General features: G+C 38.8%; 1 protein-coding gene across 3 annotated transcripts in view; it reads right to left on the reverse strand.

Moving 5' to 3' along the window:
- Positions 1 to 24,738, reverse strand: part of LOC102162368 (nuclear envelope pore membrane protein POM 121-like) — a 56,370-nt gene that overhangs the window by 18,293 nt on the left and 13,339 nt on the right. The window contains exon 1 of one of the 3 annotated variants that reach the window (XR_002341718.1): positions 8,509 to 8,647. The exons of 1 other annotated variant lie outside the window; for it this stretch is intronic. The gene's annotated coding sequence lies outside the window, so the exon portion shown is untranslated. Of the gene's footprint in view, positions 1 to 8,327; positions 8,407 to 8,508; positions 8,648 to 24,738 lie in introns of those variants that run through there. One more of the 3 variants, XR_002341720.1, reaches the window with a different exon arrangement.

Raw genomic sequence — 24,738 nt, forward strand, 5'->3', positions numbered from 1 at the left:
TACAACATAAAACAAGTCTTGACAAATTTAAGAAAACAAATTAAGTCAAACATTTTTTCCAATCACAGTGGTATGAAATTGGAAATCGGTTACAGAAAGAAAAATAAAGAATGAACACATGGAGGCTAAACAACATGCTACTAAAAAATCCAATGGGTCAATGAAGAAATCAAAGAGGAAATCAGAAAATATCTCAAGACAATGAAAATGGAAACACAACACTAAAAAATCTATGGGATACAACAAAAGCAGTTCTAAGAGTGAAGTTTATAGCAATACAGTCCCTCCTCAGGAAACAAGAAAAATATCAAACAACAAGAAAATGAAGAACAAGGCCTAAAGTCAGCCAAGGGAAGGAAACAATAAAGATCAGTTAGGAAATAAATAAAATTGAGGAGTTCCCGTCGTGGCGCAGTGGTTAGCGAATCCGACTAGGAACCATGAGGTTGTAGGTTCAGTCCCTGGCCTTGCTCAGTGGGTTAAGGATCTGGCGTGGCCATGAGCTGTGGTGTAGGTCGCAGACATGGCTCGGATCCCTCGTTGCTGTGGCCCTGATGCAGGCCGGTGGCTATGGATCCGATTCGACCCCTAGCCTGGGAACCTCTATATGCCGCGGGAGTGGCCCTAGAAAAGGCAAAAAGACAATAAATAAATAAATAAATAAATAAATAAATAAAATTGAGACTGAAAAAAATAGAAAAAAAATCAATGAAATCAAAAGCTGGTTTTTTCAAAATAAAATTAATAAACTTTTAGCCAGTCTCATCAAGAAGAAAAGAGAGAGGACCCAAATAAACAAAATAAATAATGAAAGAGAAGAAACAACAACCAATACCATAGATAAACAAAAAACTTAAGGAAATACCATGAACAGTTATATGGTAACAAATTGGACAACCTAGAAGAAAAGGATAAGTTTCCAGATACATACAATATGCCATACTGAATCAAGAAGTAGTAAACAATTTGAACTGACCAATCACTTGTAGCGAAATTGAATTTGCAATAATAAAAAATTAAAACAAGCAAATGTCCAGGACCACACAACTTCATAGAGGAATTCTACTAAACATAGAAAGAAGAATTAATACTTATTCTACTCAAAGTATTCCAAATGATTAAAGAGGATTCAACACTGCCGATTCATTCTATAAGGCTCCTATTCCCATAATACCAAAATTAGACAAGGATACCACAAAAAAAGAAAATTATAGGCCAATATCTTTTATTCATATAGATACAAAAAATCCTCAAAAATACTAGCAAACTGAAATCAACAATGTATAAAAAGGATCAGGAGTTCCCATTGTGGCTTGGCAGGTTAAGAACTTAACATGGTGTCCATGAAGATGTGGGTTCAATCCCTGGCCTTGCTTAGGATAAAAATCACATGATCATCTCAATAAATGCAGGAAAAGAACTTGACAGAATTTAACATCCATTCATGATGAACAAATATGGAGTTATTGACTTTTCTTCCTTTATGTCTGTTCAGACTTCAGACTATACTGCAAAGTTATAGAAATAAAAACAACACAGTACTAGCACAAATAACAAACACATAGATCAATGGAACAGGAGAGAGAGCCCGTAAATAAACCCACACACCTGTGGTCAATTAATCTATGAGAGAAGATGCAAGAATATACAATGGAGAACAGATAGTCTTTTCAACAAGTGGTGCTGGGAAAACTGGACAGCTATATGTAAAACAATGAGATTACAAAATTTCCTCACACTATATACAAAAAAAAAATCTCTAAATGGAATAAAGACCTAAATGTAAAACATGAAACTATAAGATTCCTAGAAGAAAATGTAGGCAGAATATTTTTTGACATTTTGATACGAAAGCAACCCAACTGCCCATCAACAGTCAAATGGATAAAGATGTGGTGTATATACATATACAAAGGAAAATTCCTCAGCCATAAAAAAATAATGTAATTCTGCCATTTTCAGCAATATGGACGGACCTAGAGATATTATGCTAAGTGGAATGTCAGACAGAAAAAATCAAATATTGTATGCTATCATTTATATGTGGAATCTTAAAAATAATACAAACAAATGTATGTGCAAAACAGAACAGACTCACAAAGAAAACAAACTAATGGTTACCAAAGGATAGAGGAAAGCAAGGGGGAAATTAGGGGAAGGGAAATTACTACTATGTGTAAAATAGATAAGCAACATGAATATTGTAAAAACAGGGAATTATAGCCATTGTCTTATAATAACTTTTAATGGAGCATAATCTGTAAAAATTCTGCAATATACCCAAAACTAATATAATATTGTAAATCAACTTTGATTCAATTAAAATGATGAAAGACTGAAAGCTTTTCTCCTAGGATCAGGAACATAAGGCTGCCCATTCTCACTACTGCTATTCAACATAGTACTGGAAGTTCTAGCAAGATTAGTTTGGTCATAAAGAAAAATAAAATGCATTCAAATTAGAAAGGAAGAACTGAAATTATTTCTATTTGAGAGCAACATGGTCCTATTACAGAAAATCCAAAGGAATCCACACAGACATACAAAAAAGCTATTGAGACTAATAATTTAATTTAGCAAAGTTGCAGGTTACAAGGTCAAGACACAAAAATCAGTTGTATTTACATGCAATAGTAATGAGCAATCCAAAAGTGCAATTTAGAAAACAATTTACAATAGATCAAAAAGAATACATAGGAAAAATTTCAGCTAAGAAGGTCTTATTATACACAGTGAAGACTGAAAAACATGCTAAAGAAATTAAAGACCTAAATAAATAAAAGATGTCTCGTGTTCATGATATGGAAGACTTAATATTGTTACTATATCAGTATTTCTCAAAGCAATATACAGTCTATGAAACCACTACTAAAATCCCATGGCCATTTTTCTTAAGTAATGGAAGAGTCAATCCTAAATTCATATGGAATTGCAAGAGAACTTAAATAGCCAAATAATCTTGAAAAAGAAAAAGAAGACACACATTTCCTATTTTCAAAACTTACTATAAACAACAGTAATCAACACAGTGGGGTATTGGCATAAGAATGGGCATAGAGATCAATGAAACAGAATTGAGAGTCTAGAAATTAATCCATATATTTGTAGTCAATTGATTTTCAACTTGGGTGTCCAAAATAAATCAATGGAGAAAAATAGTCTCTTCAACGAAGTGTACTGAGATGAGTAGATATCCAACATGCAAAATAAATAAATTAGATTCCTACCTCACGTGATAAATAGCAATTAACTTAAAATGGATCGAATATCTAAATAGGAGAGCTAAGACTATAACACTCATAGAATAAAAGGGGCAATTCTTTGTGACCTTGGGTTTAACTATGGTTTCTTAGATATGACATCGAAAGCATAAGCAACAAGAAAAAATAAACTGGACTTTATCAAAATTAAAAATTTTGTGCTTCAGAGTACACTATCGAGAGGGAAAAGATAATCTGCACAATGGAAGATTATCAAGTTCTAGTATCCAAACCATATAAAGAACTTCAAGGAGTTCCCGTCGTGGCGCAGTAGTTAATGAATCCAACTAGGAACCATGAGGTTGCGGGTTCAATCCCTGGCCTCGCTCAGTGGGTTAAGGATTCGGTGTTGCCGTGAGCTGTGGTGTAGGTTGCAGATGCGGCTCGGATCCCGCGTTGCTGTGGCTCTGGCGTAGGCTGGTGGCTACAGCTCCGATTCAACCCCTAGCCTGGGAACCTCCATATGCCGCGGGAGCGGCCCAAAGAAATAGCAAAAAGACAAAAAAAAAAAAAAACCCAAAAACAAACAAACAAACAAAAACTTCAAGCCAACAACAAAAAAAGACAAACTACTTAATTGAAAAATGGGGGAGTTCCCATTGTGGCTCAGTGGATTAAGAACCTGACAAGTATCCATGAGGATGTAGGTTTGATCCTTGGCCTTGCTCAGTGGGTTAAGGATCTGGCTTTGCCACAAGCTGTGGCTTAGGTTGCAGATGTGGTTTGAATCTGGCGTTACTGTGGCAGTGGCATAGGCCAGCAGCTGCAGCTCTGATTCGACCCCTAGCCTGGGAACTTTCATATGCTGCAGGTGCAACCCTAAAAAGAAAAAATAAAGGGCAAGGGATTTGAATAGACATTTTTCCAAAGAAGATATACAAATGACCAACAAGCACATGAAAAGATGCTCAATGTGGTTAGTCATGTGGGAAATGCAGATCAAAACCACAATGAGACACTATGTACTAGGATGACTATAATCAAGAAAAAAAAAATGTTGGCCAAGACATGGAAAAACTGGAGCCCTCATACATTGCTGGTGGGCATGTAAAATGGTGCAACTGTGGTAGAGAACAGTTTGATGGTTCCTCAAGAAATTAAGCTATAATTACTAGGTGACCCAACAATTCCACTCTTCAGTATGTGCCAAACAGAACTGAAAATGGGTAATCAAACACATACAAGTACACACGTGTTCACAGCAACACTGTTCACAAAGGTGGACACACATCCATCAATGTATGATCAGACAAGCAAGTATGTGATCTATCCATACAATGTATTACTCAGTCACAAGAAGGAATGAAGTTACTGATACACACTACAACATGGATGAACCTCAAAACATTATGCTAAGTGAAAGAAGCCAGACCAAAAGGCCACAAATTATATGGTTTTATCTGTATGAATATCTAGAATTGACAAATTAAAGACATTAAAAGTAGATTTGTGGTTGCCAGGGTGAGAGGGAAGAGAGATGACTGCTTATAAGTAAAGCATCTCCTTTAGGGCAGATGAAAATGTTATGAAACTAGATAGGGCTGGTGGTTGCACAACATTATAAAGTATTAAATCCCACTGAACTGTACAGATTAAAATGGTTTGAAGAGTCCATTTTGTTATGTGAATTCTACCTCATTAAAAAAGGAACTAATTACTGATACAATAATTTACATGAATCTCAACAGCATTATGCTAGGTAAAAGAAGCCACTCCAAAGCTTACCTACATACCGTGTGATTGCATTCTGAAAAGGCAAACTATATTAGTGGTTGCCAGGAGGTGGGGCTGGAGGACAGCATAAAGAATTCTGGAAAGTGATGGCATTGTTGTGTATCATGATTATGGTAGTTGATATACCTATCTATGCATTTTAAAAATTTATAAAAGTATATATCACATAATTTTATTGTAGGTAAATTTTAAAATAAATTTTTTAAATGGATACAGTATTAATCATGTCTTTTATTTCCTGGATTCTGATCTTTGATATCTGAAGTCTTTTTGACCCTGGAGTGACTGCCCTTCCCAGGGTTAGCCAACTCCTAGAGATAATGAACACCTCATCTGACAGCATTTCTTTCATATTCAAATGACCCAATCCACCTCCTCTATAGCTCTCGAACCCTGGACCACTTGTCCTAATCACCCAAAGTCAGTACCGGACAACTAGGTGAATCCCTAAACCCCAGGGCCCACTGAAATTGTTCAAGCTGGCCAATCCTAAACCTGCTTACCCTGCTTCACTCATTTCTTCCTGCAGAAACTACAATAAAGGCTCCTGTCCACAGTTCCCGCCTCTTTCTGCCTCCTGCTTGACCCCCGTACCTCCCTATGTGGCCCTCACAGTGTGGCAGTATGTTCTCTCCTAGGATCTTATCAATAGTCACCTCATCATACCTAAATAAAACCTATCTTTTTTTTTTTTTTTTTTGTCTTTTTGCTATTTCTTTGGGCCGCTCCCGCGGCATATGGAGGTTCCCAGGCTAGGGGTCGAATCGGAGCTGTAGCCACTGGCCTACGCCAGAGCCACAGCAACGCGGGATCCGAGCCACGTCTGCAACCTACACCACAGCTCACGGCAACGCCGGATCGTTAACCCACTGAGCAAGGGCAGAGACCGAACCCGAAACCTCATGGTTCCTAGTCGGATTCGTTAACCACTGCGCCACGACGGGAACTCCAATAAAACCTATCTTAAAACAGACACACAATTGGAGTTTCTGATGTGGCACAGTGGGATAAGGATCCGACAGCAGTGGCTCTGGTTGCTGCAGAGGTGCAGGTTCGATTCCCAGCCTGACACAGTGGGTTAAAGGATCCAGCATTGCCACAGCTGTGGTATAGGTTGCAGCTGTAGCTTGGACTCTATCCCTGGCCTAGAAACTTCCATATGCCATGAGTGTGGCCATAAAAGTTAAAAACAAACAAAAAAACAGACACAAAAAATGTATTTGGAATCATAAGAGACTTCCAAAAGAGAAAAATAAAGAGGTGTGATCTGCTCTACCAGAAGTAGGATTTATTTTGGAGCCATAATAATTAGGATACTTTGGTACTGGCACAAGGATAGATGAATAGACCAGTGGAATAGAGCAGAAGGTCTGGAAACAGACTTAGCTCATATGCAACTTTAAAATATATCATAGATAATAGAGTTTGACAGTTCTGAAGATCTGAAGGGGCTGCTTGAATGTCTTTAAGTATGTGGCATTTTTGCCAAAGAAATACCTAAGTCTCAATTTCATGAGTGGATAAAACACTAATTGAAAATGAAGATTCACTTTTGTATGGAACTTCGGTGTTTTTCTTCAAATATAAAAGGAAGCTTGGATTTCCCTGGTGGTCTAGCAGGCTAAGGATCTGGAGTTGTCGTTGCTGTGGCACAGGTTTGATCCCTGGCCCAGGAACTTCTGCATGTGACTGACCTAGCCAAAAAAAAAAAAAAAAAAAAAAGGAAGCTTGGCTTGTTTCATCAGCTGCTTTACAAGGCTGAGCCCTCTGAAATTGAACATATATAAGCCAAAGCAGAAGCCCTCAGCAGTGGGTGCTGAGCTTGGTTGGAGGGAGAGCTGAGTCACCTCTCAAGGCCCTGCCAATTTCAGGCTCCCACTAGGTAGCCCTAATGGGTTGTTCATAGGTGTTCTTCGGGAGATCTTTACACAGAAACTGTTCAGGGAGGGAGTGGAAAATTCACAGACAATGGAGACGTGGAGATCTCCTGGTGTGCCAGGCAGTGCTTCTCACACATGCAGCCCTTTCTCACTGTGTCATCCATGCCCCAGGAGATGGCCACCACTGGAGACCATGTATGTCAGGGGGAATTTCAAACCACTGACCTGATGCCATGGGGTGAGGCATTCACTGCTCTATGACTCAGTTTCCCAAAGTGAAAAGCAAAGATTAATATAGTATCTATCTTACAGGTAACTAAGTAGTATCTTTGCTTACAGGTGAGATAGTTACCTATAAGATTGTGAAGAAACCAGTATATTATATAGGAGTAAGGAGCTCCTACTCATTCACCCCTGTATATGAGTGCCTGTCACACAGTAGGAATACAAGAGCTAACTTTTGTTTTGTTTTAGGGCTGCACCTGCGGCATATGGAGGTTCCCAGGCTAGGGGTGGAATCCGAGCTACAGCTGCTGGCCTACACAGCCATAGCAACATGAGATCTGAGCCACGTCCTATACCACAGCTCACAGCAATGCTGGATCCCCAACCCACTGAGTGAGGCCAGGGATTGAACCTGCAACCTCATGGTTCCTAGTTGGATTCATTTCTGCCACACCACGACAGGAACTCCACAAGAGCTAATTTTTGAATGAATAAGTAAATAATCAAATAAAAGCATGGATTGCCTAGAAGGGAGGCTGGCCACAGTCAGTACCTGATCAATATAATGACCATTACTGTCACCTGCTCTAATGAGGGGTTTTCTTCTTTGGGCATCCCAGCACAGGTGGAAAGAACAAAGACACGTTATCTACATCATCTACACAGCTCGTCTCAAAGTTCAAGTCTATCCTTATGCACTCTTCTAAAGTATGTAAATTTGAAATTTCATACTAAAAATCATAAATCTTCACCTGTGCACATATTTTTTTTTAAGATAACACAAATCCCTCTAAATTAAAAAAATTAGGGGCTAGGCAGGAAGGAGAGCTGGGAGGGAGCTGCCCAGGGCCAGGGTTCCCATGCTTACAGTCCCTACAGCCAAGGGCACACTGTCCAATTTTCCCAGACCACTTATTGAAAAGACTATCTTAACAGAAACAAGACGTCAGAGTAGAAGGACTTGAAGTCACCTCCTCTCAGAAAAAAAAAAAAAAATTACAACTAACTGCTAAACAACCATAAACAAAATAGACTGGAAGCCACCAAAAAAGATATCCTACACCCAAAGACAAAGAAGAAATCACAACAAGATGGTAGGAGGGGTGCTTTCATGACATAGGCAATCCAATACCTGCCAGGTGGGTGACCCACAGACTGGGAAATAACTCTGTCACAGAGGATATCCCATAGGAGTGAGAGTTCCAAGTCCCATGTCAGGTTCTCATACCTGGGGGTCTGGCCTTGGGAGGGGGAGCATTTGGCATTGAAGTCCAGTTAGGCTTGAGCACAGGAGCTCCACAGAACTGGGGGAAACAGAGACTCCACTCATGGAGAATGCACACAGGGTTCCCTATCCACCAGACACCAGGGAAAAGCAGGGACTCCATAAGAATCTAGTTCAGGCCTACCTGCAGGTCTTGGAGCATCTCCTGGGAGAGCAGGGGAGAGGTGGTGGTGGCTGTGGCTCACTGTGGGGGCAAGACATAGGAAGCAGAGGTCCTGGAAATAATCATCAGCATAAGCTCCCCTGGAGGCTGCCATTTTGGAAAAATCTGACCCCACCCATCAGCGCCGAAAAGCCCCAGGCCAAAACAATAAACAGGGTGGGAACACAGCTTTACTCATCAGCAAACAGGCTGCCTAGAGTCCTCCCAGGCCCACAGCTGCCTCTCATCACATCCAGAGACAAAGCTCTACCCAGAAGAGGCATAAGACTCAGCTCCACCAAGCCTGCAACAAGGCCCTGTATCAACTTCACCCACAAGGGGGAAGACACCAGAAGCAAGCGAGGATACAGCTCTGTAATCTGCAAAAAGGAGACCACACAAAAAGCTATAAAAAATGAAAAGTCAGAGAAATAGGACCCAGATGAAGGAAAGAGACAATACCCCAGAACAGCAGCTGAGTGAAGTGGAGATTTTTCTACATGAAAAATACTTTAGAGTAACGCTAGTGAAGATGATCCAGGATCTTGGGAAAAAACTAGAGGCAAAGATTGATAAGTTACAAGAAACGTTTAACAAAGAAATAGAAGGGTTAAAGATTTCTGTTTACAAGCAGAAATGAACAACATAATAACCAAAAATAAAGAATTCACTAGAAGGGGAGTTCCTGTCATGGCTTAGTGGTAAGGAACCTGACTATTATCCATGAGGACTTGGGTTCAATCCCTGGCCTCACTCAGTGAGTTAAGGATCTGTTGTTGCTGTCTGTGCGCTGTGGTGAAGGTCACAGACTCAGCTTGGATCCTGCATTTCTGTGGCTGTGACCATGGTGCAGGCTGGCAGCTGCAGCTCTGATTCAACCCCTAGCCTGGGAACTTCCATATGCCATGGGTATGGCCCTAAAAAGATTCACTAGAAGGAGCAAATAGCATAATAGCTTTTTAGCTCGTCTTCTTTTAGGCAGAAGAACTAAAAAGTGAGGTGGAAGGCAGACTGGTGGAAATTACTGACGTGGAACAGAATAAAGAAAAGGAGTGAGGAGTTCCTGTCGTGGCGCAGTGGTTAATGAATCTGACTAGGAACCATGAGGTTGAGGGTTCAGTCCCTGCCCTTGCTCAGTGGGTTAACGATCTGGCGTTGCCGTGAGCTGTGGTGTAGGTTGCAGACGCAGCTCGGATCCCGAGTTGCTGTGGCTCTGGTGTAGGCTGGCAGCTACAGCTCCGATTAGACCCCTAGCCTGGGAACCTCCATATACCGCAGGAGCGGCCCAAGAAATAGCAAAAAGACAAAAAAAAAAAAAAAAAAAGAAAAAAAGAAAAGAAAAGGAGTGAAAAGAATTGAGGACAGAGAGTTCTCTGATGGTCTAGTGGATTGAGGCTCCTGCGTTCTCACTGCTATGGCTCTGGTTGCTGCTGTGTGGCATAGGTTTGCTCCCTGGCCCAGTAACTTCCACATACGTACTGCCTATGCCGCAAAAAAAAAAAAAAAAAAAAAAAAAAAAAAAAAGACAAGAGAGAACCTGAAATAAACGGCTGTCATTTTTTTTTTCTTTTTGCCATTTCCAGGGCCACTCCCACAGCATATGGAGGTTCCCAGGCTAGGGGTCAAATCGGAGCTGTAGCCGCCGGCCTATGCCACAGCCACAGCAACGCGGGATCCGAGCCGCGTCTGCAACCTACACCACAGCTCACAACAATGTTGGATCCTTAACACACTGAGCGAGGCCAGGGATTGAACCTGCAACTTCATGGTTCCTAGTCGGATTCATTAACAACTGAGCCACGACGGGAACTCCAATAGCTTTAATTTTAAAAAAAGAAAAGAAAAGAATTGAGGACAGTCTAAGAGAACACCGCGACAACTTTAAATGCACAGACATTTGCATTTTAGGGGTGCCAGAAGGAGGAGAGAGAGAGAAAGGGCTGGAGAAAATGTTTGAAGAGATTATAGCCGAAAACTTCCCTAAATGGGAAAGGAATCACTCACTCAAATCCAGGAAGTGCAATGAATACTATATAGAGTAAATCCACAGAGGAATACCCTAAGACACATATTAATAGAACTGACCAAACTTATAGACAAAAGAGAAAACATTGGAAGCAGCTAGGGAAGGGAAACAAATAACATACAAGGGAACCCTAAGGTTATCAGCTTATTTTTCAGTAGAAACTCTATGGGTCAGAAAGGAGTGGCATGATATACTTAAAGTGATGAAAGGAAAATCCTATCACCAAGAATATTCTACCCGGCAAGGCTCTCATTCAGATTTGAAGGAGGAATCAAAAGCTTCACAGACAAGCAAAAGCTAAGAGAATTCACCACCACCAAAGCAGCCTTACAACAAATACTACAGGAACTTCTCTAAATGGAAAAGAAAAGGCCACAACTAGCAACAAGAAAATTCCAAATGACAAGGCTCACCTGTAAAGGCAAACCTTTAATAAAGGTAGGAAATTATCCACACACAAATATGACCATGAGAAGAGGAGGGTACAAATTTAGGATCCTAGAAATGCATTTGCAATTAAGAGACCAGCAACTTTAAACTATCCTGTGTATATATACATATATACACACACATGTATGTATGTGTGTGTGTGTATACATACACACAAATATACATATATACATATATACACATATATAGAGAGAGAGAGGGAGGGGGAGAGAGAGAGAGACTCATATCAAAACCTCATGGTAACTAACTGCAAACCAAAAATCTACAATACAGACACAAATAAGAAAAAGCAATCCAAACACAACACTAAAGATAGTCATCAAACCACAAGACAACAAAAGAAAGGTAGAAAAAAGACCAATAGAAGCAAATCCAAAACAATTAACAAAAGGACAATAAGAACATACATATCAATAATTACCTTAAATGTAAATGGACTAGATGCTCCAACCAAAAGGCATGGATACAAAAATAAGACCCACATATGCTGTATAAAAAAGAGGTGGTACATATACACAATGGAATGTTACCCAGCCATAAAAAAGAATAAAATAATGCCATTTATAGCAACATGGACGGACCTAGAGATTATCATAAGTTAGTCAGACAGCAAAAAACAAACATATGATATCACTTATGTATGGAATCTAAAAAAGGATATAAATGAACTTATTGCAGAACAGTAACAGACTCACTGACTTTGAAAACAAACTTACGGTTACCAAAGGGGACAGGTGGGGTGGGTAAGGATGGACTGGGGTTTGAGACTGGCATATGCACACTGAGGTATGTGGAATGACTGCCCAAAAGGGACCTGTTGTATAGCACAGGGAACTCTACTCAATATTCTGTGATAATCTATATGGGAAAAGGATCTGAAAAAGAATGGATGTGTGTAACTGAATCACTTTGTTGTACAGCAGAAATTATCACAACATTGTAAATCAACCATACTTCAATAAAACTTTTAAAAATGGGAAAAAATAAATTAAAAAATTAATTGGGGCAGTGATTTTCAAAGATCACCAATCTTCAGTGCCTGGTCACATGGCACAATATGGCCACACAGTGGCGCCATTTATGCAGCAACCAAGTTGCCACAGCTGCTTAGGGTGTTATTACTAGAAGGCTGGGTCCCGGCATCTCACCATCTGCAAATGGTCTCTGTGACTATGTTGTTTTAAATTTCTTATCCCACTGTAAGCCTTGTATCCATTAGGTGGCAGTGCTCATGCCAGAGCTGAGAAATATGAGAAGCAGTGCTTGAAATTACATGTGGTAAGACGACCCGAGGTAGACAAAACGTACCATGGTATGCCGTGCTGTAATACAAGAGAGTCTGTGAGATAGAAGAGATGATGTGAAGACTAGGAAAGATAGCAGAAATGCATTTCGCTTTAGATAAATGGGCACCAAGAACACGCACACGTCTAAGGGAAAAATCAGTCTTGATAAGCAGTCCCGGGCCCCCTCCTCAGCCCTCCTGGCGTGTGTTGTACAAGGTAGGCATGGCCACCGGCCCTCGCTTTTCTACTCTCCACAGGCTAGGGGGCTCCAGCAGTGTGCTGAACATGGGCATCTCTGTGGTGGCCACATTATTCCTGGGCCACTCCCCAAGCAAACAAATTACTGCCTCTATGCCCTGAGATATCTCCCCCCAACCATCATCTCATGACCCTGTCCTGGGCCAAGGCCCAAGTAATGGGGCCATCAAGTCCCTCTGGAGGAACCAGGTCTCATCATAATCCTACTCCAATCCCTACACTTCTTTCTGTCCACCTATGTCCGCAGGCTTTCCCAGGACAGTGAAAACACCCTGTAATGGTTGGCTCCAAGTCATTATATATTTGTCTAAACCCATGTAAAGTACATTTGGGTGATAATAACGTGTCAATGTATATTCATCAGTGCTAATAAATGTACCACTCTGGTGGGTAATATTAATCATAGGGAAGGCTATGCATGTGTGGGAGCAGAGGGTATGTGGGAAATCTCTGTATCTTCCACTCAATTTTGTTGTGAATCTAAAACTACTCTTTAAAAATTCTATTTAAAAAAATTATCCAGGAGTTCCCGTCGTGGCGCAGTGGTTAACGAATCCGACTAGGAACCATGAGGTTGCGGGTTCGGTCCCTGCCCTTGCTCAGTGGGTTAACGATCCGGCGTTGCCGTGAGCTGTGGTGTAGGTTGCAGACGCGGCTCGGATCCCGCGTTGCTGTGGCTCTGGCGTAGGCCGGTGGCTACAGCTCCGATTCGACCCCTAGCCTGGGAACCTCCATATGCTGTGGGAGCGGCCCAAGAAATAGCAACAACAACAACAACAGCAACAACAACAAAAAACAAAAACAAAAACAAAATTATCCATAAAAAGTAAGAAGAAATAAATCAACAATAAAAAGATGAAACAAACTGAAAACAAAAAGCAAGATGGTAGACATAAACCCAAATGTATTAGTTATTCTATTAAAAGTAAATGAACTAAAGTAAAAGCTTGTCAGTATAGTATTTTTAAGCTAACTACATGCTGATTATCAAAGATATTTTAGATATAAAAACAGCTACAGTCAATTGTATTATAATGCTTGCTGTAAATATTTGCTTTTGATCCAACACAACTGATACATATATATGCAAAAGAATTTTGCATTTTCTCATGTGTGTGTGACTTCATTTGCAAAAAACACTAGTGAATGCCAAAACGTATAACCAGTTACAGCTGATTCAATATGTAGAAGTGCACAAAAAGCACAAATGCTCACACCTCCATCACCTATGAGCTATATCATTTCGCCATGTGTGTTATGTGCAATACCTATTCACATTTGGTGTGGCAACTCTCCATCCCATCTGATTTCAGATAACCTTCCTTCAACCACTTCCAGAAGCAACTTTAAAGTTTCTTCAGAGTAAAATGCCATACTTATTGTAGTGTTTGAATATGTTTTTGTCATTTAAGGGGTACAAAACAGTGCTAGTAATTCAAATATATAATTCATCCAATTAAAGTATATAATTCAACGGCATTTGTATATTCAGGCATATGTGCAACCACCACCACCACCACCACCATCAATTTTAGAAAATTTTCATCACTTTGAAAAGAAACCTTATGCTCTTTAGCTATCACTCTCCTATGCTCCCATCCCCCAGCCCTAAGCAACTACTACTGTTTTCTCTTGCTATACATTTGTCTACTCTGGATATTTTATGTAAATAGCATTATAAAACACACAGTCTTTTGTGATAGGCTTCTTTCATTTAGCATAAAGTTTTGAAGTTCACCCATGTTGCAGCAGGTATTAGTACTTCATTTCTTTTTAGAGCAGAAAAATATTCCATTGTATGGATATCCACATTTTATCCATTCATCAACTGAAAATTTGCTTCTTTCCATCTTTGGGCTATTCTGGAATAGTACTGCTCTGAACATTTGTATATATGTTTTTGTGTGGACATATGTTTTCATTTCTCTTGGACATATACCTAAGAGTGAAATTGTTGGGTCATGTGGTTTAACTTTTTGAGGATGAGGACCTGCCCAAGAGTTTGCAAAGTGGCTGCATCATTTAATGTTCCCACTAGCAGGGTGTGATGACTCCAATTTATCCACTTTCTCACCAAAACTTATTTTCCATTGTTTTGATTATGACCAGCCTAGTAGGCAAGATTTTGATTTGCAATGTCTTAATGACTAATGATCTTGAGCATCTTTTTATGTTCTTAATGGCCATCTGTAGCTCTTTTTTTTTTAAAGGTATCTATTCAGATCCTTTGCCCATGTTTAATCAGATTATTCGTCTTTTTATTGTTGAATTATGAGTTCTTTATTGAGTCTGGATAGAAGTCCCTTATAAGGTAGATATATGGTTTGCAAATATTTTCTTCCGGTTGTCTTTTCACTTTCTTAATAGTGTCTTTTGATGCACAAAATTTCTTAATTTTGATGAAGCCCAATTTATCCATGTTTTTCTTCTGTTGTTTATGCTTTTGGTATCATAGCTAAAAATTCATTGACAAATTCAAGATTTACCCTTATGTTTTCTTCTAAGAGTTTTATTGTTTTGATTGTTATATTTTGTTCTTGGTACATTTTGAGTTAATTTTTGTTTTTGTCTTTGGCCATGCCTACAGCATGCAGAAGTTCTCAGGCCAGGGATCAGACTCATGCCACAGCAATGACCCGTGTATAGCAGTGACAATGCTGGATCCTTAACCCGCTAGGCCACCAGAGAGCTCTGAGTTAACTTTTGCATATGATGTGAGGTAAAAGTCCCACTTTATTCTTTTGCATGCGACTATCCAGTTTTCTGAGCACCATTTGCCAAAGAGATTATTCCTCCCCTCGCTGAAGGTCTTGGCAAACTTGTCAATAATCAATTGAATGGATAAATGTTTATTTCTGGTTCTCAATTCTATCCCATTGGTCCTTAAGTCTACCATAAGGACCACGCTGTCTGGATTACTGTTACTTTGTGATAAGTTTTGAAAACAAAGCTGTGAGTCCTCCAACTTTGTTCTTTTTCTAGATTGTTTGGCAATTCTGGGTACCTTGAGTTTTCATATAAACTTTAATATTAGCCTGTCCATATCTGCAGAAAGGCCATTTGAATTTTGATAGGGATTACACTGACTGTAGATCAGTTTGGGGAGTATTGTCATCTTAACATTATTAAGCCTTCCAATCCCAGAACATGAAATATATATCCATTTATTTAGATTTTCTTTAAAATTTTACCAATGTCTTATAATTTATAAGTTTTCCACTTCTTTTGTTAAATTTGTTCCTAAATATTTGGTTTATTTTAATGCTATTATAAATGCAATTGTTCTCTCTCTCTCTCTCTTTTTTTTTTTTTTTTTTTTGTTTTTGCTTTTGTAGGGCTGCACCTGCGCCATATGGAGGTTCCCAGGCTAAGGGTAGAATAGGAGCTACAGCTGCCTGCCACAGCCACAGCCACAGCAACTCAGGATCTGAGCCATATCCTCGACCTACACCACTGGTCACAGCAATGCCAGATCCCCGACCCACTGAGCAAGGCCAGCGATCAAATCTGCATTCTCATGGATACTAACTGGATTCATTTCTGCCATGCCACAACAGGAGCTCCCTGTAATTGTTTTCTTAATTTCATTTTCAGCTGGTCGCTGATAGTCTATAGAAATATAGGTGATTTTTGTACAGTGATCTTATACCTTATAACCTTCCTAAACTTGTTTATTGGTTCTGATAGTTTTTTTTTTTTTAGGAAAATACTTAGGCTTTTCTATATATAAGATCATATCATCTGTGAATAGAGAAAATTTACATCTTCCCTCCCAATCTGGATGCCCTTATTTCATGTTTTGCCTAATCTCCTTGGTCAGAACTTCTAGTACAATGTTGAATAGAAGTGATAAGAGTAGACATCTTTTTCTTGTTCCTGATTTACGGGAGAAATTATCCAGTATTTCATCATTAAGAATGATGTTAGGGCGTTCCCATTGTAGCTCAGCGGAAACAAATCCAACTAGTATCCATGAGGACAGGGGTTCAATCCCTGGTCTCGTTCAGTGGGTCGGGGATCCCGCATTGCTCTGAGTTGTGGTATAGGTTGTAGATGCCATTCAGATTCCATGCTGCTATGACTGTGGTATAGACCAGCAGCTGTAGCTCCAATTTGACCCCTAACCTGGGAACTTCCATATACCCTAGGTGTGGTCCTAAAAAGCCAAAAAGAAAAAAAGAAAAAAAAATTAATGTTAGTTGTGGAGTTTTCATAAATGCCCTTTATTGGGGTGTGGAAGTTCAGGTCTATTCCTATTTTTTTTAATGTTTTTATTATGAAAGGGTGTTGAACTCTGTCAAATGTACTTTCTGCATCAGTTAAGGTGATATTGTGGGTTTTGATATTTAGTATCTTTTTTTTTTTTTTTTTTTTTGTCTTTTTGCCTTTTCTAGGGCCACTCCCACGGCATACAGAGGTTCCCAGCCTAGGGGTCTAATCGGAGCTGTAGCCACCGGCCTATGCCACAATCATAGCAATGCCAGATCCAAGCCAAGTCTGCGACCTACACCACAGCTCACGGCAATGCCAGATCCTTAACCCACTGAGCAAGGCCAGGGATCGAACCCACAACCTCATGGTTCCTATTCGGATTCGTTAACCACTGAGCTACGACAGGAACTCCCAATATTTAGTATCTTGATATGTGTACCACATTAGTTGATTTTCAGATGTTAAAACCTTGCACTGCTAGAATTAATCCCTCTTGTCATAGTACACAGTTATTTTTAACTATTGAAACTGAGCTGCCACAGAGACAATGCCATATCCTTAACCTGCTGTGTCAAAGCAGGAACTCCTTTTGTTGAGCATTTTTGCATCTAAATTCATAAAAGAGATTGAGCTGTAGTTTTCTTTTCTTGTGATGTTTTTATCTTGTTTGGGTATCAGGACAATAATGGCCTCAGAAAGAGATTTGGAAAGTGGTGTCTCCTCTTCTACATTTCAGAAGAGTTTGTGAACTACTAGTATTCTTTAAATGTTTTATTGAAATTACTAGTGAAGCCTTTTGGGCTTGAGTTCTTCGTAGGCAGTTTTTTTATTCCTAATTTAATCTCTTATTATAGGTATATTAAGATTATCTACTCCTTCTTGAGTCAGTTTTGGTAGTTTGCCTTTCTAGGAAATGTCCATTTCATCACAGTTACCTAATTTAATGGCATACAACTCCTCATAATATTCCTTCATAATCCCTTTGTTTTCCTTGTGTGGTCAGTGGTTATGTCCCGTCTTTCATTTCTGATTCTATTAATTTGCATTATCTCATTTTTTCTTAGCCTAGGTAGTTTTGTCAAATTGTTGATCTTTTCAAAGAATCAACTTTTGATTCCATTAATGTTCTCTCTTGTTTGTCTATTCTTAATTTCATTATTTTCCACCCTAATCTTTATTATTTCCTTTCATCTTCTTGCTTTAGGCTTAGTGTGTTCTGTCTTTTTTTTTTTTTTTTTTTTTTTTTTTTGCCTTTTCTAGGGCCGCTTCCGCAGCATATGGAGGTTCCCAGGCTAGGGGTTGAATCAGAGCTGTAGCCGCTGGCCTACACCAGAGCCACAGCAACGCAGGATCCGAGCTGCGTCTGCAAACTTCACCACAGCTCATGGCAACGGCGGGTCCTTAACCCACTGAGCAAGGCCAGGGATCGAACTCGCAACCCCATGGGTCCCAGTTGGATTTGTTAACCACTGCACGACAACAGGAACTCCGTGTGTTCTTATTCTGGTGTCTTAGGGTGGAAGATTAGTTATAGATGAGCTCTTTCTTCTTTTCTAATACAGACATTAACAGCTATAAATTTCTTTCTAAAAGTATTGCCTTAGCTGCATCCCATAGGTTTTGGTGTGTTGTGTCTTCATTTTCATTCATTTTGGGTATTTTCTAATTTCCCTTTTGATTTCTTCTTTGATCCATATGGTATTTGGGAATGTGTTATTTAATTTTTACATGTTTGTGAGCTTCCCAAATTTCTTTCTGTGGTTTTTAATTCATTTAATTGTAGTCAGAAAGCATATTTTGTATAATTTCAATCCTTTAAAATTTTATTCAGGGTTGTCTATTAAGGCTAGTATATCATCTCTTCTGAAGACTCTCACATGTGCTCTTAAGAAGAATATATGTTTCTGCTGCTATTGGGTGGAGTGTTATATAAGTTCTATGGGTCTAATTGGTTATAGTGTTGTTCAGGCCTTATTTTTCCTTGTTGAGCTTGTGCCTTCTTGTTCTACCCATATTGAAAACAGGTTATTAAAATCTTTAACTTTGTTGTTAATAGTCTATTTCTCCCTTTATTGCTGTTAGTTTTTTTATTCCCGTTTTTGATGTTTTGCTGTTAGATGCATCTACATTTATGATTGTTATATCTTCCTAATGAATTGATCCTTTAATCATTCTAAAATGTTCCTCTTTATCTCTAGTGACAGTATTTGTTTTAAAGTCTGTTTTGTCTGACATTACATAGCCACTCCGTCTTTCTCTCTCTCTCTGTCTTTTTTTTTTTTTTTTTTTTGGCTGCACCCATGGCATATAGAAGTTCCTAGACCAGGGATTGAACCCACACCACAGCAGCAACCTGAGCCATAGCAGTGACAACACCAGATCCTTAACCCACTAAGCCACCAAGGAACACCAACTCCAGGTTTCTTATTGTTGCTATTTACATGATACATCTTTTTACTTTTAATCTTTGACTCTAAAGTGCTCTCCTACAGATAGCATATAATTGGATCTCTGTCTGACAATCTCTGCCTTTTTTTTTTTTTTTTTGTCTTTTTGTCTTTTGTCTTTTTGTTGTTGTTGTTGTTGTTGTTGCTATTTCTTGGGCCGCTCCCGCGGCATATGGTTCCCAGGCCAGGGGTTGAATCGGAGCTGTAGCCACCGGGCTACGCCAGAGCCACAGCAACGTGGGATCCGAGCCACGTCTGCAACCTACACCACAGCTCACGGCAACGCCGGATCGTTAACCCACTGAGCAAGGGCAGGGACCGAACCCGCAACCTCATGGTTCCTAGTCGGATTCGTTAACCACTGCGCCACGACGTGAACTCCAATCTCTGCCTTTTGACTGGATTATTTAAGATATTCACAACATTATTATTGATACAGTTGGATTATGTCTGCCATCTATTTTTTCCATATGTCTCATATCTTTTTTGTTCTTCTCTTGCTCCTCTACTTCTTTTGCATTAAGTGAAAACTTATGTAACATTTAAGTTACATATTTGTATATGTGTAACATTTTATTTTATTTTATTTTATTTTATTTTTTTTAATTTTCCCACTGTACAGCAAGGGGATCAGGTTATCCTTACATGTATACATTACAATTACATTTTTCCCCCACCCTTTGTTCTGTTGCAACATGAGTATCTAGACATAGTTTTCAATGCTATTCAGCAGGATCTCCTTGTAAATCTATTCTAAGTTGTGTCTGATAAGCCCAAGCTCCCGATCCCTCCCACTCCCTCCCCCTCCCATCAGGCAGCCACAAGTCTCTTCTCCAAGTCCATGATTTTCTTTTCTGAGGAGATGTTCATTTGTGCTGGATATTAGATTCCAATTATAAGTGATATCATATGGTATTTGTCTTTGTCTTTCTGGCTCATTTCACTCAGGATGAGATTCTCTAGCTCCATCCATGTTGCTGCAAATGGCATTATGTCATTCTTTTTGATGGCTGAGTAGTATTCCATTGTGTATATATACCACCTCTTCCGAATCCAATCCTCTGTCGATGGACATTTGGGTTGTTTCCATGTCTTGGCTATTGTGAATAGTGCTGCAATGAACATGCGGGTGCATGTGTCTCTTTTAAGTAGAGTTTTGTCCGGATAGATGCCCAAGAGTGGGATTGCGGGGTCATATGGAAGTTCTATGTATAGATTTCTAAGGTATCTCCAAACTGTTCTCCATAGTGGCTGTACCAGTTTACATTCCCACCAACAGTGCAGGAGGGTTCCCTTTTCTCCACAGCCCCTCCAGCACTTGTTATTTGTCGATTTATTAATGATGGCCATTCTGACTGGTGTGAGGTGATATCTCATGGTAGTTTTGATTTGCATTTCTCTAATAATCAGCGATGTTGAGCATTTTTTCATGTGTTTGTTGGCCATCTGTATATCTTCTTTGGAGAAATGTCTATTCAGGTCTTTTGCCCATTTTTCCATTGATTGATTGGCTTTTCTGCTGTTGGGTTGTATAAGTTGTTTATATATTCTAGAGATTAAGCCCTTGTCAGTTGCATCATTTGAAACTATTTTCTCCCATTCTGAAAGTTGTCTTTTTGTTTTCTTTTTGGTTTTCTTTGCTGTGCTAAAGCTTTTCAGTTTGATTAGGTCCCATGGGTTTATTTTTGCTCTAGTTTCTATTGCTTTGGGAGACTGACCTGAGAAAATATTCATGATGTTGATGTCAGAGAGTGTTTTGCCTATGTTTTCTAGGAGTTTGATGGTGTCCTGTCGTATATTTAAGTCTTTCAGCCATTTTGAGTTTATTTTTGTGCATGGTGTGAGGGTGTGTTCTAGTTTCATTGCTTTGCATGTTGCTGTCCAGGTTTCCCAGCAGTGCTTGCTGAATAGACTTTCTTTTTCCCATTTTATGTTCTTGCCTCCCTTGTCAAAGATTAATTGACCATAGGTGTCAGGGTTTATTTCCGGATTCTCTGTTCTGTTCCATTGGTCTGTCTGTCTGTTTTGGTACCAGTACCACACTGTTTTGATGACTGTGGCTTTGTAGTATTTCTTGAAGTCTGGGAGAGTTATGCTTCCTGCTTGGTTTTTGTTTCTCAGGATTGCTTTGGCAATTCTGGGTCTTTTGTGGTTCCATATAAATGTTTGGATTGTTTGTTCTAGTTCTGTGAAAAATGTCATGGGTAATTTGATAGGGATTGCATTGAATCTGTAGATTGCTTTGGGTAGTATGGCCATTTTCACAATATTGATTTTCCCAATCCAGGAACATGGAATATCTTTCCATTTCTTTACATCTTCTTTGATTTCTTTGATTAAAGTTTTATAGTTCTCGGCATATAGGTCCTTTACCTCCTTGGTCAGGTGTATTCCGAGGTATTTGATTTTGTGAGGTACAATTTTAAAAGGTATCGTATTTTTGTATTCCTTTTCTAATGTTTCATTGCTGGTATACAGAAATGCAACTGACTTCTGAATGTTAATCTTATATCCTGCTACTTTGCTGAATTTATTAATCAGTTCAAGTAGTTTTGGGGTTGAGTCCTTAGGGGTTTCTATGTATAGTATCATGTCATCTGCATACAGTGACAGTTTTATCTCTTCTCTTCCTATATGGATGCCTTTTATTTCTTTTGTTTGTCTAATTGCTGTGGCCAGGACTTCCAAAACTATGTTGAAGAGCAGTGGTGAGAGTGGGCATCCCTGTCTTGTTCCAGATTTGAGTGAGAAGGCTTTCAGTTTTTCCCCATTGAGTATTATATTTGCTGTGGGTTTATCATAAATGGCTTTGATTATATTCAGGAATGTTCCCTCTATACCCACTTTGGCGAGGGTCTTGATCATGAATGGATGTTGAACTTTGTCAAATGCTTTTTCTGCATCTATTGAGATGATCATATGATTTTTGACTTTTTTTTTGTTAATGTGTTGTATGATGCTGATTGATTTGCGTATGTTGAACCATCCTTGTGAACCTGGGATGAACCCAACCTGGTCATGGTGTATAATTTTTTTGGTATGTTGTTGGATTCGGTTGGCTAAGATTTTGTTGAGAATTTTTGCATCTATATTCATCAATGATATTGGCTGATAGTTTTCTTTTTTGGTGGTATCTCTGTCTGGTTTTGGAATGAGGGTGATGGTGGCATCATAGAGTGTCTTTGGGAGTATTCCTTCTTCTTCAACCTTTTGAAAGAGTTTAAGGAGGATGGGCACCAATTCCTCTTTATATGTTTGATAGAATTCACCTGTGAAGCCATCTGGTCCTGGACTTTTTTTTGTAGGGAGTGATTTTATGACCTCTTCAATTTCATTTCTAGTGATTGGTCTGTTCAGTTGGTCTGTTTCTACTTGATTCAGTTTTGGCAGGCTGTAAGATTCTAGAAAATTGTCCATTTCTTCCAGATTGTCAAACTTGTTGCCGTATAGTTGTTCATAGTATTCTCTTATGGTTTTTTGTATTTCTGCTGTATCCGTTGTGATTTCTCCTTTTTCATTTATAATTTTGGTTATTTGGGTTCTTTCTCTCCTCTTTTTAGTGAGTCTGGCCAGGGGTTTGTCAATTTTGTTCACCTTTTCAAAGAACCAGCTCTTGGTTTTATTAATTTTCTCTATTGTTTTTTGAGTCTCTATTTTATTGATTTCTTCTTTGATCTTTATAATTTCCTTCCTTCTGCTGACTTTAGGACTTTTTTGTTCTTCTTTTTCTAATTCGTTTAGGTGGAGGGTTAAGTTGTCAATTTGGGATCTTTCTTCTTTTTTGAGAAAGGCCTGTATTGCTATAAATTTCCCTCTGAGCACTGCTTTCGCAGCATCCCATAGGTTTTGAGAGGTTGTGTCTTCATTATCATTTGTTTCAAGGTAGTTTTTAATTTCCTTTTTGATTTCCTCATTGACCCATTGGTTTTTTAGCAGCATGTTGTTTAGTCTCCATGTAGTAGGTTTTTTCTCTTTCCTTTTCCCATGGTTGATTTCTAATTTCATGGCATTGTGGTCAGAGAAGATACTTGAGATAATTTCTATGCTCCTAAATTTATTGAGATTCGCTTTGTGTCCCAATATGTGGTCGATTCTTGAGAATGTTCCATGAGCATTTGAGAAGAATGTGTATTCTGATTTTTTTGGATGTAGTGTCCTGAAGATATCAATTAAGTCTAACTTTTCTATTGTTTCCTTTAGGATCTCTGTTGCTTTATTGGTTTTCTGTCTAGAGGATCTGTCCATTGATGTGAGTATTAAGGTCTCCTACTATCATTGTATTCTCATCAATATCTCCCTTATGTCTGTTAATATTTGTTGTATGTATCTGGGTGCTCCTATATTTGGGGCATATATGTTGACGATAGTAACATCCTCTCCTTGGATGGATCCCTTAATCATTAAATAGTGTCCTTCTTTGTCTTTCTTTATGTCTTTTGTTTTAAAGTCTATTTTGCCTGATATGAGTGTTGCGACTCCTGCTTTTCTGTCATGTCTATTGGCGTGAAATATTTTTCCCCACCCTTTCACTTTCAATCTATATGTATCTTTTGTCCTAAGGTGAGTTTCTTGTAGGCAGCATATTGAAGGTTTTTGCCTTTTTATCCACTCAGCCACTCTGTGTCTTTTGATTGGGGCATTCAGTCCATTGACATTTAAGGTGATAATTGATAGATGATTATTTATTGCCATTTGAACCTCGTGTTCCAGTTGATTCTATGGTTCTCCATTCTTCCTTTCTTTTTTTTCTTTTTCTTTTTTTTTTTTTTTTTTGGTTGGATGGTCTCCTGTTGTTATCTGCTTGAGTGTATTTTTTTTTCATTTTTTGCAAATGCAATATTTGGTTTTGGCTTGTGGTTGCCCTGTTTTTTAAATATGCTAACCCCTTCCCATAATTGTGTGTTTTAGCCTGATGGTCCTGTAAGTTCAAACACTTCATTACTATATTAAAATTAAGAAGAGAAACATACAAACAAACAAAAAGGGTTATTTACTTCCTAACATCCCTTGCCCACATTTTATGGTTTTGATGACTCTTTTTTATTTTTTTTCTTTTTAATTTTATTTTGTTTGAAGCATGTTCATGATTAAATCTGTATGCTGGCTTATTTGAGTGACTGCTCTCTGATTGCAGTTTCCTCAGTCCTAGTTCTTCCTCTTCTTCTTTTTTTTTTTCTTTTCTTTTTTCTTCCCTTTCCTTCCTTTCTTTTTGGTTTAGAGAAACCCTTTCAATATTTCCTTTAACCTGGGTTTTGTGTTGCTGTATTCTTTAAGTTTTTGTTTGTTGGAAAAAATTTTTATTTCCCCTTCTATTTTAAATGATATTCTTGCTGGATAGAGTATTCTAGGTTGCATATTTTTTCCTTTTAGCACTTTAAATATCTCTTGCCATTCCCTCCTGGCCTGTAGTGTTTCTGTAGAGAAATCAGCTGATATTCTTATGGGGGTTCCCTTGTAGGTAACATTCTGTTTTTCTCTTGCTGCCTTTAGGATCCTCTCTTTATCACTAACTTTTGCCATTGTTATTATGATG

This window comes from Sus scrofa, chromosome 2 (genome assembly GCF_000003025.6).
Source record: "Sus scrofa isolate TJ Tabasco breed Duroc chromosome 2, Sscrofa11.1, whole genome shotgun sequence".
In the NCBI taxonomy this organism is placed as follows: domain Eukaryota; kingdom Metazoa; phylum Chordata; class Mammalia; order Artiodactyla; family Suidae; genus Sus; species Sus scrofa.